The sequence below is a fragment of the Rhinoderma darwinii genome, chromosome 3, assembly GCF_050947455.1.
Source record: "Rhinoderma darwinii isolate aRhiDar2 chromosome 3, aRhiDar2.hap1, whole genome shotgun sequence".
Lineage (NCBI taxonomy): Eukaryota > Metazoa > Chordata > Amphibia > Anura > Rhinodermatidae > Rhinoderma > Rhinoderma darwinii.
Genome location: NC_134689.1, coordinates 253327713 through 253341874, shown reverse-complemented (window position 1 = coordinate 253341874; position 14162 = coordinate 253327713). Strand labels below are relative to the sequence as shown.

The 14162-nt window shown below is 42.6% G+C and overlaps 1 protein-coding gene across 1 annotated transcript in view; it reads left to right on the top strand.

Annotated features, from left to right (window-relative positions):
- The first annotated feature begins 2475 nt into the window (after window positions 1-2475).
- Window positions 2476-14162, top strand: part of LOC142749560 (immunoglobulin superfamily containing leucine-rich repeat protein 2-like) — a 78347-nt gene continuing 66660 nt past the window's right edge. Inside the window, exon 1 of the mRNA XM_075857759.1 lies at window positions 2476-2569. The gene's annotated coding sequence lies outside the window, so the exon portion shown is untranslated. The remainder of the gene's footprint in view (window positions 2570-14162) is intronic.

The following is a 14162-nucleotide window of genomic DNA, read 5'->3' as shown; positions in this document are numbered from 1 at the left end:
GAACAAAGCTTCTCGACGGTCACTCTCGAGGTATCTCCGTGGCTGAAACGCGGACTTCTCACATCCTTACATCATCACCCCACGATCGGTCCCACGCTCAGATGTTGTGCCCTCGTAGCGGTCCGTTCACACCTCCTGCCTCTTTGCTCCCCCATGTCTCCGATCCTGGGGAACCCATCTTTTTCCTCAGGGTTGAGTGACTCGGTGTTCAAGTCTTGGGCAGCGATGGGTGTATTTAGGGCAGAGCATTTTCTGAAGAACTCGGAATGGCTCTCCCTTGAGGAGTTGACACAGATGCCTGAATTCCCTTCTTTGGGTTACTGGCGCATATTTCAACTCCGCCATATCTACTCCTCTTTACCACCCTCGGAACTATTCCTATCTCCGAAGTCCCTACTGGAAGAATTGTGCGTGGGCGCTGAGCCGGTTCGTCATTCATTGTCCACGATCTATCATCTCCTCCTGAACCCGCCTGGCCTCCCAGCGCCTGGGTATATTTCTGAATGGGAGTCGGATCTGGGTATTACCCTAACCACAAACTCTCTTGTTCATAAAACCTCAATTAGCTCGCGTTACCAAGAGCCTAGCTTTAAATTACTCTCGTGCTGGTATAGGACCCCGGTGCGCCTACATCGGATTTTTCCTAATATATCTCCTCTCTGCTGGAGATGTGGATTGGACAATGGTACCCTCCTTCACACTTTCTGGTCATGCCCGCTACTTGCAGAATTCTGGAATGGGGTTAAAAGGGTGATTTACGAGGTAACAGATACCAGCTTAACTATGGACGCGGCTTTCTTCCTTCTCCATCACTGTGATATCCCAGCAAACACCTACAAACGCTCCCTGCTGCACTATCTAGTGATGGCGGCGCGACACTGCATTCCCTTGCGATGGAAGAATTCTTCTCCTCCCACTCTGTCCCTCTGGGTCTCCAAGGTTAACTACATAATGCACATGGAGGACTTGACCTCGAGCATTCATGATAATCATGCCAGATTCTGCCGCACTTGGGCTCTGTGGATTATATTCCAGGACTCTAACTCCTACAAAGACATTCTGGGACAGACGAGCATTGGTGAATAGTCTTTATTGGACGTGGCCTGGGGCGGCGGGGATGTCCCCGGAGGGAGCAACTATCCCTCCACCCACTTGTCCATCCTTCATCTTTTCCTCCTTCATTGTGTCCTTCACTACCTCTTATGTGCACGGGGGGGGGGGGGAGTTTATAACACTATAATCTAGAAATGACAGGGTTGTTATACACGGCTAAATTTTGGTTATATCACTCAATTCAATGCATTCCTAACCTTGTACATGTATATCACCCTCCCCGTATGTATGTATGTATGGACGTTTATCTGTATTCTTTTTTGTTGTAAAAATTTGGCTGTTAGCCTTGAAAATAAAGAATTTAAAAAAAATAATAATAAAGGACATTCCCAAAATATGTGAAGTATGGATCCCAAATGGTTATAGCCTCTCCAGCATTGGGGCGATGCATCACTATATATTCTGGAAAGTTTATACGGAGTGAGATACCATCTATAGAATATTTTATAATATAATTCTTGATGATTAGTACAGGAAGAGGATTTAAGAGAGATGGAGAATGCTCTTAACCACTGGTCTCTTGAAAATTGGCCGTTCAGATCTCTATGCCATTTAGATATATGTATTTGATTTTCAAAGGTAAGTGATTGGGAACCAATCTGATAAAACTCAATTCTACAAATTTCTGCAGATAAGAACGATTATGAGAGAAATTCCATATCCATTACTCTCCCTACCTATGCCGGCTTCTACGTACTTAAAATTCGACCAAGATCAACATCTGCATGGAGTTTATATGTTCTCTATGTTCGTGTGGGCAGGGACTGATCTAAATGATGGCTGTACAGCGCTGCCGTAATATAAGTTATACGCAACAGGAAATAATAAATAAATATGATGTACATCCACTCCATCAGCTTCCACTGTTGCACATGCAAATACAGTATGCATATGTGGGGACTTACATTTCTAAACTTAATTCGAAAAATCTAAATCTCTACTGTATACTGTCATATGGCCATATACATAGACTAATTGTTGGCTAAAAAATATTTTATTGTGCGATTAACATCCTACATTCCCACACAATCGTATGATCTACTAACAACAACCTAATGTGGACTCCAATATCTTTAGGGTAGATGCGCTTCCACTTGACTTAGCTTGAAATACGTAAAGGTAGGGAGGGTAGGGAGTGGGATATTTACTCTGATATTTGCTGGCTGTAATTCATGTAAAAAATGTGTTTATTGTTGTTCCTTTTTACTTTATTAAAACTTAATAAAGAGATTTAAAAAAATAAATAACAGGGGATAACAGGATGCAAACTTAGGGAGTGACATCTCTAAGCCTGGACGACTGAGGCATAAGTTTCCGGTCTCTTTCCCAATCACCCTGGTGTCTAGGCAGTAGATTGTCACTATGCTTAGGAGGATATGGATGCAGTTGAATTAAATCTACCGTAGAAGTGATCATCAGCTAATAGAGGGAGCACTACAGTACTGTGAAGATTGAGGTATTTCTATTTTGGTTGACTTTGTTATGAGGCATTGAGTGACTCTGTGGCTGTTATGGGAACACTGTGGCTGGCATTATTATGAGGAAATAAGGCTGATATTGTTATGGGAACGCTGTGGCTGGCATTAATATGAGGCAATATGGCTGACATGGTTACGGGAATACTGTGGTTGTATATGCTGGCAGTGTGGCTGTTTTATTGAAACACGGGCTGGTCTTTAAGGGGCAAGAAGGCTGACTCTTATGTGGACACTATGGCTGTCACTCTTACATGGGTACTGAGACTCTAACTCTTACATTGGTACTGTGACTGTCACTCTTACAGGGATACTGCGACTGTCACTCTTACATGAGTACTGTGACTGTCACTCTTACATGGATACTGCGACTGTCACTCTTACATGGGTACTGTGACTGTCACTCTTACATGGGTACTGTGATTGTCACTCTTACATGGGTACTGTGACTGTAACGCTTAAAAGAGAACTGTGACTGTCACTCTTACATGAGTACTGTGACTCACTCTTACATGGGTACTGTGACTGTCACTCTTACATGGATACCACGACTGTCACTCTTACATGGGTACTGTGACTGTCACTTTTACATGGATACTGCGACTGTCACTCTTACATGGGTACTGTGACTGTCACTCTTACATGGATACTGCGACTGTCACTCTTACATGGGTACTGTGACTGTAACTCTTACATGAGTACTGTGACTGTCACTCTTACCTGGGTACTGTGACTGTCACTCTTACATGGGTACTGGGACTGTCACTCTTACATGGGTACTGTGACTGTCACTCTTACATGGAAACTGTAGCAGACACTACAGGCATCGTGGCTGACACAGGAATAGGGTACAGAGTACTGAAACATGAAATTATAAGTCACAAGAATCACTTTTCTTCCTTTTAAGTGTTAAATGTTAAAAATGTAAAGGGATATTTAATCCCATAACAATGTTTTTTAAATCAACTGAATATGGTTTGATTTTGGTACGGAAGCAACAGGGGATTTAAAAAATGAAGTACAACTTCTGTTGTTATTTTTCCCATATTCAGTTGACTTCAATATTCTATAGGGCTGGAAAATCTATTAAACTACATGCTTTATGCCGTCATTGGATTTTGTATAGTAGTATTATTTGGGCATTACATGCTGGCATTATTTTAGGCACTGTATGATATGCATGTATGGCACTGTTACATGATTAGTTTAGGGAAGTATTTTGTCTACACTTTCTGGCACTGGTATGTGGGGATTGTATGGTAGTATTATTTGTGCACTCTATTGCAGTATTATTTATACATTGTTACTTGGCTACATTTGGTTTAATTTAGAATCCCCCAAAAAATGCATGCTATTTTGTGAACAGCGCTCACTACCCTAGCCTATAGCACCGTGACGTACCTCATATTGACATTCTAGAAACAGCCCAGAACATAACTATGCTTTATTACACATGAATATAGCTTGAATCACCCAAATCAAGCAACCAAGGCAAGGTAAAAATTATGTCCCAGTAAAAAGGAGACAAATCTGTGCGCAGCGCAGTCTACCCATGAAGCAAGAACCCATATATAACAGAAGTATTGTTATCCAGTATAAATTGGGAGGTTTGTAATGCTTTGCATAGCACATGAACCCTGTTTTATCTATTTGATTTTCTGGTTGTTGGAGCTTGGATTACAATGCTGAACAATTGGTGTATAATGCGTTTTTTGCTGTGACATTGATTGCGTCTGATAGCTTTCATTCATAGACTCTACCCTTCAGATTAAGCAAGAATTACCTGATCAGCAGATATCTAGAAGCATTAAAATCATGTGAACTCCTAATCCGATGTAAGTAATCTGCTGGATTATATCAAATTGTCAGTTGTAATTGGATTTACCACGTAATTAATTTTAGATTACAATAGTAGAATCAAGAGGTTTAGGTTAAATTGGTCCATTTGACCCCACATCTAGATAAATATAAAATAGGAAGTGTAATCCTTTATTAAATGCATTATGTGAATAATTTGATATTGTTTATTATTTTGTTTTATGTCCCCACATGTTTATTAAGATTGTAAAGAACAAAAATACATAAAATTTAACCTCTTACATATAGAGATGTGTAATTTATGTCTATGGTTGTAATGCTGGTTGTAGAATGGGACTTGTACCATCCAGATCAGTTCTGCTCAGAAATAAGCAGAACAGAGTGTTCACAACAAGCCAACATTAAAGTATAACATAACATATCTGTCTACGTAATAAAAGACCCTGAGATTGTAATAAATCCCTGGAACTCAGGGTCATTTGCTGAATGTGCCAAGGTTTTAGTGGAGTGATACTTGATTAAAAGCAGTAAAATATAAGTGTACAAAACATGAGATCATGACTACATAAAACTTTCAATGTAAATATTGTTTAAGATAAAGAAATTAAATAATCACATTTGTTATACTCAATTTTTACATTTAATTTAAATGTTTTCAGAAACTATAATACCACAGTTTCCCCTACTGATCATATTTACAATAATTTGTATGGTGGGAGTGTTTTCTCCTATACCAGATTCATGTAACCCAGAGAATGTTAACTTATGATACTATTTCTTAAGGAGATTCTCTAATATATATATATATATATATATATATATATATATATATATATATATATATATATATATATATATATATATATATATGTGTGTGTGTGTATATATATATATATATATATATATATATATATATTATATACTGTATGCATTCCTTAATGTATGGACTGACTCTATGTAAGCAAATAGACAATGGAACACCTGAAGCTGTTGTCCCTGTCCCATCTGTTCTCAGGGATGGAATTGCTACAGGGAATACATTAAAGAGCTTAATCACATCTTGTGTTCATGAGCGGTCTGGCCATATACAATTCAGAAGTGGGAAGAAGTAATATTTAAGTGAGCAGGGTTTTATTTCTAGCTTTAATTTATATGGATGTATGTAGTCCTTCAGAGATGTAGGCCATGGTGGATGTAGCTTTTGCCTCTAGTTAGGAACTTATTGCAGTTACCCCCATCTATTAGCCCAGCAGGCCTTAATAGGGAAAATTAAAGGAGATTGTCTGAAGCCACCCAATGCCCAATTAATGCCACCATATAGTGACCAAACTTAGTTAAGGTTAAAAGGGCTATGTAAAACATGTAGTATCCAAATAAAACCACTATTTATAATAAAGTGCCCAAATAATGCCTCATAATTCCAGCATGCAGTGGCCAAATTAAACCACAATTCAGTTATTATAAAAATTCTAACAGATATTGACCACATAATAATTATATGTAGTGCCAAAACTACCGTAAAGTGCCCCAATAATATTTCTGTTACGTACACAAATAATAACTCCACATTGCTTTTCCAATCCTGTCGTGCAGTGCTCAGTTAAAACCATCATACAATGTTTACATAATACCACAGAAAGTGGCCAAATAATTCTACCATGTAGTACTAAAAAAAATAATTACCACACAGTACCCAAATAGTAACAGCAATAATCTCCCAAATAAGAATGCTACACAGTGCCAAATAAAACCAACATACAATGCCCTAGTAAAACTTCTTACAAGGCTCACATTGTACAGGTATGCAGTGCTCAAATTTTCAAACTGGAATGCAATGTCCTTTTTTTCTACAGTACCCCCTTATACTTGCATATTGTGCCCGCATAACAGTAGTAGCTTAAAAGGGTTGTCCATGATTAGAAAAACATACTTGCTGTCTTCTAAAGCACCACACAGCAATATGCTTTAGAAGAAAGCAGCCATATCAGGTGCTAGAACATATGTCCCACTTTCCACAGAGATGTTAGACCATGTATAGACCCTAATTTGACTCCTATATACCCACTGCTCTCAGCTGTGTTGTCATATTGTGTGGCAAGCTTATAAAATCACCACACAACCACCCAGTAGCCACCAACACTAAACTTTTAATGTGTGTACCATAGATGACATTGCTCTACAGAAATGTATCTTATTTTCTCATTGATTTGCTGCTGCAAAACATTGAGGCCAAAAATGTTAAAACGTATACAAGTTCCGATCCAGCAAGTGTGCTTCTACATGAAGAAAGGCTCACCGGGTCTATGATAGAGTGCAGTAATAGAGAAGCTATGACTGAATGATGGAATACATTACTACCCGAATGAGGATCCTATCTGTGGACACTGGCTTGCCATCAACCCGAACAACCTGACCGTAAGGAGTAATCGACTGTACAACTTAAGACATCGACTGTCATATAGGTCATGCTCACCTTTTTAGCATCAAATTTAAAGTGTTGTTCTTTTATCTTATGGAATATTCACTGGCTTTTAAAGCAACATTATGATTACAAGGGGTTAAAGAATTGTACAAAAAATAGTCTTTTTCTTTCCTGTTTTTTTTTTTTTTTAATTGCGCACAATTTTTGGACCATTCACCTGCTGTTTTTTTTTTAGAAAAGCAAATTTCTAGATGCAGATGTCAAGCCTAATAAAAGCATTATCACAACATGCAAGTGAAGTGTGATAAGAACAATTCAGATGTTCTCTCATTATCATTAATAATTTACGGAATAAATGAAGTAAAGCCAAGTAGCCCTGAATGTTTCAGCCTCCAGTGCTGACTGTATAATCCAATATTTGCAGCTTTTTAAGTCAGATCTTGATGGTATAACAATGTGGAAATGTTGTTTTTTAAAATATGAGTTTTAAGGGGTTGTTCAGGATTAGAAAAAAAGGTCTGATTTTTTTTCTAGAAACAGCCACGCTTCTCTATGGTCTGTGTCTGTTATTGCAGCTCAGCTGCATTCAAGTAAATAAGACTGAGCTGCATTACCAGACACATCCCATGGACAAGCGTAGTCCTGCTTCTACAAAAAAAATAGCAGATCCTTTGTTCCAAACCTGCACAACTGCGCAATGTTCACACATAGTGGAATTTCTGCGGATTTTTCATCCGGCATTGCAGGCGGAAAATTCGCAGAGTATTACAGTAACAGTAAAGTGGATGATATTTTAACAAATCTCATCCACGTGCTGTAGAATATCTGTGCAGAAATTGACCTGCAGTGCAAGAATGGTTCCACATTTGTTGCAGATTTTCTCTATTGATTTCATTTGGGAAGTGAAAATCTGCAACAAATGCCACATGTTGCATTTTTTGCCTGTGGATTAGCTGCAATTCCGCAGCAAAAATCGCAAGTAGAAGAAAAACAAAATCCTATTTTCACTTTAAAATAAAAAAAATCTTTCTGCAGTCAGCCTCCTTGGATGACTTTTCATCTTATCTAACTGTTGTAATCACCGTTGTCCGCAGCAGACTTTTGGCAGCAATTTCCTGCGGAATCTGGGTCGGATTTGCTGCAGAGTTTGCTGCAGCAAATCCGACGCGTTTGAACATACACTTAAATAGGAATTACACCCATTTATCACATTTTTTATATGTCATAGAGACATATCAAAAGTTTGGATCGGTGAGCAGTCCGGGTGCTCATCGTCAGGCTGAAGACGGCTCATATAGATCGTCCATGAGAGCCGTCTTCAGCTTGACAGGGAGCGACGATTACAGCTGAAGATGCAGTACGGCATTACATTTTGATGGATATTGGACACAGATAGTCAACATGCCATTTCTGAAATATTCTTACTATGTTATCAATTTTATGTTCAGTTTTGTTATATGTTTAGAAGAAGTTCTTATGAGTAAAAATACATTGCTCAATGACCCTTGCTAAAGATTTGGCATCTGCAAAACCCATCAGGTTGAGACAGAGGCCACCTTACAGCCTGTGACACATGTTTATCTGCACAGGGGGTAGGGGGCCTACTTTGACCAAAGGGTGGTTTCTCCATTTATTTTCTACAGTGTCCTGCTTCTAATGTCCCCTCTTCCTGCTCACACTAACCACAGGTCTCTCATAGATTACACGGACACTACATCGTCCCAATCATACAGAAAGGGGACCCAACTTTCTGCAAGGGAGCCAGGGGCATAGCTAAAGGCTCATGGGCCCTGGTGCAAGAATTCAGCTTTGCCCCCCTACCCCTCACCAACACCACAAGACCCATGCCGCGTCTATGGCCAGCCGCCTTGCCCAACAGCCCCCCCAGTATACTTCCCCCCCATAGCCGCCCCCACACAGTATAATGCCCCCCGTAGCTACCCCATACAGTATAATGCTCCCCGTAGCTGCCCCATACAGTATAATGCTCCCCATAACTGCCCCATACAGTATAATGCTCCCCATAACTGCCCCCACACAGTATAATGCTCCCATAGCTACCCCCCACACACAGCAACATGCCCCCATACAGTATAATGCCCCCCATAGAAGACCCCATACAGTATAATGCCCCTCATAAATTCCCCCATACAGTATAATGCCCCCACAGCAGCCCCATACAGTATAATGCCCCCATAGCAGCCCCATACAGCATAATGCCCCTCATAGCTGCCCCCACACAGTATAATGCTCCCCATAAAGTATAATGCCCCCATAGCGGCTCCATACAGTATAATTCCTCTATAGCTGCCCCATACAGTATAATGCCCCCCTCAAATGCCCTCATACCGTATAATGCCCCCATAGCAGCCCCATACAGTATAATGCCCCTCATAGCTGCCCCCGCACAGTATAATGCCCTCCTTAGCTGCCCCACACAGTATAATGCCCCCATACAGTATAATGCCCCCTTTCAGCTGCCCCCACACAGTATAAAGCCCCCATAGCTGTCTCCCTACAGTGTAATGCCCCCATAGCTGCCACCATATCAGCCCCCCCGACATGATAATGCCCCCATATGGTATAATGTCTCTCATAGCTGCCAACATATCAGCCCCGCCAGACAGTATAATGCCCCTCATAGCTGCCACCATATTAGCTCCCAATACAGTAATGCCCCTCATAGCTGCCACCATATCAGCCCCCCTCCTTATACAGTATAATTCCTCCATATGTGCATAATAGAAAAATAATAAAGTTACTTACCTATCCCCGTTCCCATGACGGGTGGAGGAAGAGATCCTTCTCCTTCTTTGCCCTGTGTTATGGGTGACTCGGCGCAGACAGGCGCGATGATGTCACTAAATTGCGCCTGTCTGCGCCGAGCCGCTAATAGCTCACGGCACAGTGAATGCTGGAGGAAGGAGCCGTCAGCTCCTTGCTCCAGGATTAAATTCAACTGGATCTGCGTCCTGAGGACGCAAATACAGTTGGAAGCAGGAATTCGGTGAGTGGTTCGCGACCCCCCGGTGGTCTTCACACGACCTCCCAGGGGGAGTGCGACCCACTGTTTGTAATGTATTGTGTTGTGCAGTTTGTGTTTGCGGTGGAGAGAGGAGAGGGGGGACTGTAATTTAAAGCCCCCCTCTCCTCTCTCCATCGCAAACACAGACAGTACAATACAACAGACAGTACAACACAATACAATACAACACACATACATTACGCGAGCAGAAAAAATGGGACATAGATAACATCAAAACCACAAAAAAGGCCATACTTACTAGGTAGGTGGGTGGGTGAAAACCCATTCCCAGCAGGACGCAGACAGGTCACATACATTACGGTCCCCCTCTGCAGCTCACCTGCAGTCTTCCATGCTCTTCCGCATCGGCTCTTCCACAGTGGCTGGAACGCCCCCTCTCGTGACGTCACGGACACATGGTGACTGTGACTTCTAAGCAAACCATGCCCGTAACCAGGAAATGCCAGCATCATGGCACATACAAACTTTGTATTAGGCTTGTGGGCCCAGTTGCAACTGCGACCGCTGCGACCCCTATAGCTTATAGCTACGCCACTGAAGGGAGCCCTCAGTTGTCTGTGTCCGCCTCTATGTTGAGAAATATGTGTCATCTAGAGAAATCCACTTGACCCTGCCGCAGAGCCTCTTTTTTTTTTACCATGCATTTTTGTTAGCTATTCCTGTCTTTGGCTTCACCAAAACTGCACTATGTGAACACAGCCTGAAAAGCCATGCTAAGCTTTCCATTGTTTGTTGTCTCAAGGTTAAGATGAAGTGAGAGTCATGGTAATTTAGAAGAGACATAGCTCAAGGCTCATGGACCCTGGTGCAAAAGTTAAGCGTGGGCCCACCACCTATGACATACCCAAAATATTATTGTGTATACATCATATGAATAAGGGCTCATGTACAAAGGTATAGTACAGCTCTGCACTAAATTAATAAAGACCCTATTCCAGGCTCCTAAATTCATTCAGACCCCAGACAAAACTAGACCTCTAAATTAATCCAGAACTAAGACCAAACCCGAAATTCATTCAGCCACCAAATCAGACACCTAAATTAATCCAGACCCCAGAGCAGATGCAAAAATTAGTTCAGACCCCAGACCAGACACCAAAATTAATTCAAATGTGGCGGAATGTGGCACCTGGAACTGAAGAGAACTTGGGAACAAGTAGGGGAAATAAATAAAGGAGTTAATATAGTTACTTGGGCCCATGTAGCTGGCCATACACTAGAGATTTTGGATGGCTGAAAAAGGTGTGACAGTAGAGTAAAAGCAGAAATTTGTAAAAAAAAAAAGTTGTTATAACGTGTATGGATTTTTTTGGTCGTTGTTTGGTGCAGTGGTCCATGCCAAATGACAGATCTGTATCCCGTCAATAGAAACCTAGATCAGAAACAACTATCTTCACAGGGATTCTTTAAAGAGGCTCTGTCACCAGATTTTGCAACCCCTATCTGCTATTGCAGCAGATAGGCGCTGCAATTTAGATTACAATAACGTTTTTATTTTTAAAAAACGAGCATTTTTGGCCAAGTTATGACCATTTTTGTATTTATGCAAATGAGGCTTGCAAAAGTACAACTGGGCGTGTTTACAGTAAAAGTCCAACTGGGCGTGTATTATGTGTGTACATCGGGGCGTTTTTACTTCTTTTACTAGCTGGGCGTTAGGAATGGGAGTGTATGATGCTGACGAATCAGCATCATCCACTTCTGTTCGTTAACACCCAGTGCAGTGCAGACAACACAGCGTGTTCTCGAGAGATCACGCTGTGACGTCACTCACTTCCTGCCCCAGGTCCTGCATCGTGTCGGCCACATCGGCACCAGAGGCTACAGTTGATTCTGCAGCAGCATCAGCGTTTGCAGGTAAGTAGCTACATCGACTTACCTGCAAACGCCGATGCTGCTGCAGAATCAACTGTAGCCTCTGGTGCCGATGTGTCCTCGCTCGTCCGACACGATGCAGGACCTGGGGCAGGAAGTGAGTGACGTCATAGCGTGATCTCTCGAGAACACGCTGTGTGTCTGCACTGCCAGAAGCTGGGCGTTCTGAAGAGAAGTGGATGATACTTCTCGTCAGAACGCCCAGCTAGTAAAAGAAGTAAAAACGCCCCGATGTACGCACATAATACACGCCCAGATGTACATACACAATACACGCCCAGCTAGTAAAAGAAGTAAACACGCCCAGATGTAACACACATAATACACGCCCAGATGTACATACACAATACACGCCCAGCTAGTAAAAGTAATAAACACGCCCAGATGTAACACACATAATACACGCCCAGTTGGACTTTTACTTTAAACACGCCCAGTTGGACTTTAGCAAGCCTCATTTGCATAAATACATAAATGGTCATAACTTGGCCAAAAATGCTCGTTTTTAAAAAATGAAAACGTTACTGTAATCTACATTGCAGCGCCTATCTGCTGCAATAGCAGATAGGGGCTGCAAAATCTGGTGACAGAGCCTCTTTAAAGATTGAGATCAATGGTGACTGAAACGGAAGCTGTGCTGTCACTTTCACTTTCCGTTGCAGGGTTCACCCGACAGAAACCTCAGACGGAACCCCGGAATGGAAGCGAACGGTGATGTGAACAGGCCCTAACACAAAAGTTTTGTATTTTTTTAAGCTGGTTCACAAAAAAAATTATTCCAAATTTTACTGAACCAATTGCCTATTTAGAGACCGGCAGCAGCTCCAGGAGCGACATCATAAGGGACACACTAGGCGGATATGCTGAGTAAAACTACACAGCTTATCCGCCCCGGTAGCCGCAGGGAATTCTGCCAGCAAAACCGCACCAAATAGTGGCGCAGGTTTCGTGAGGCATGTCCGCTGCGGGAATCCTGCAGGGAAAAAAAAGTTTAGACTTGCCCCGGCCGTAGTTTAGGTGACCCATCTCTCTCTTCTGGGATGACGCTGTAGACCATGTGACTGCTGCAGCTGTCACATGGGATGAAACGTCATGACAGGAGGCGGGGCTGCGCTAAGAATAGAGGATCGCGTCACCAGGACTACGGCCGGGGCAAGTCTAGACTTTTTTATAAACTTAAAAAAGTGCCTTTCTTTTTTTTCTCATTTGTGATTTTTGCGGCAGAACCGCAGCATTTCCGCAACAGACGAGCGGCGATTCCACAGAATAAATTGACATGCAGCGGCTTAAAAAGCCAAAAGCCACACTGCAGGTCCATTTTTTTTGCAGCGTGTGGATGAGATTTGTTCAAATCTCACCCACTCTGCTGCGACTGTGATACGCTGCGGATTATCCACAATAAAATGTGTTGCATAAAATCCGCAGTGTTCATGCCTAGTGTGTTCCTACCCTAAGGCCGGATTTACACGAGCGTGTGCTTTTTGCACGCGCAAAAACGTGGCGTTTTGCGCATGCAAAAGTTCCATAACAGCTCTGTGTGTCAGCAGCATATGATGCGTGGCTGCGTGATTTTCACGCAGCCGCCATCATTACTACACTCTGTTTGTATATTTGTAGCACGTGGTGCTTTTCTGTTTTCATTCATAGATTATACTGCTGCGGGAGTGCTGGGCGTGATTTTCACGCACCCATTGACTTCAATGGGTGCGTGATGCGCCAACAATGCAAAAATATCGGACATGTCGTGAGTTTTACGCAGCGGACTCACGCTGCGTGAAAATCACTGACAGTCTGCATGGCCCCTTACTGTAACATAGGTCCGTGCGAGGCGCGTGAAAATTACTGACAGTCTGCATGGCCCCATAGAGTAACATAGGTCCGTGCGAGGCGCGTGAGAATCAGGCGCGTTGCACGGATGTATTACACGTTCGTCTGAATAAGCCCTAACAATAAGGCCCAGTTCACAGAGTTTTTGGGCCTTGATATTGACTCGGACACTGCGTCAGAATCAGCACCAAACAACTTCCAAAACCGCCTCCCATTGATTTAATCTGAAATCAATGGGAGCCAGTCGCGGAAAAAAGAAAAAGCAGCACGTCCTTTCTTGCCGCGGTTCCGCCTCTGACCTGCCATCGAAATCAATGGGAGGCAGAAAATGCATTTTTTGCTGCGTTTTCTGTCTGCTGTCCTCAATCGCCGCGGGCAAAAAACGCGGCAAGATAGTGTGGGCAGGTCAAAATCTGCCTCAAAATTCGGTGCGCGGTTCCAGGCGGTCGCCGGTGCGCATGCACGGGAGTTTGCGGGTACGCGCGATCGGTCGCACGGACGGCGGTGTTTGACGGCCCCCATGCTACCCAGGGCCGCCATCAGGGGGGTTATTAGGGGTACTGATGTTAGAGGCCCGGCCAAACCT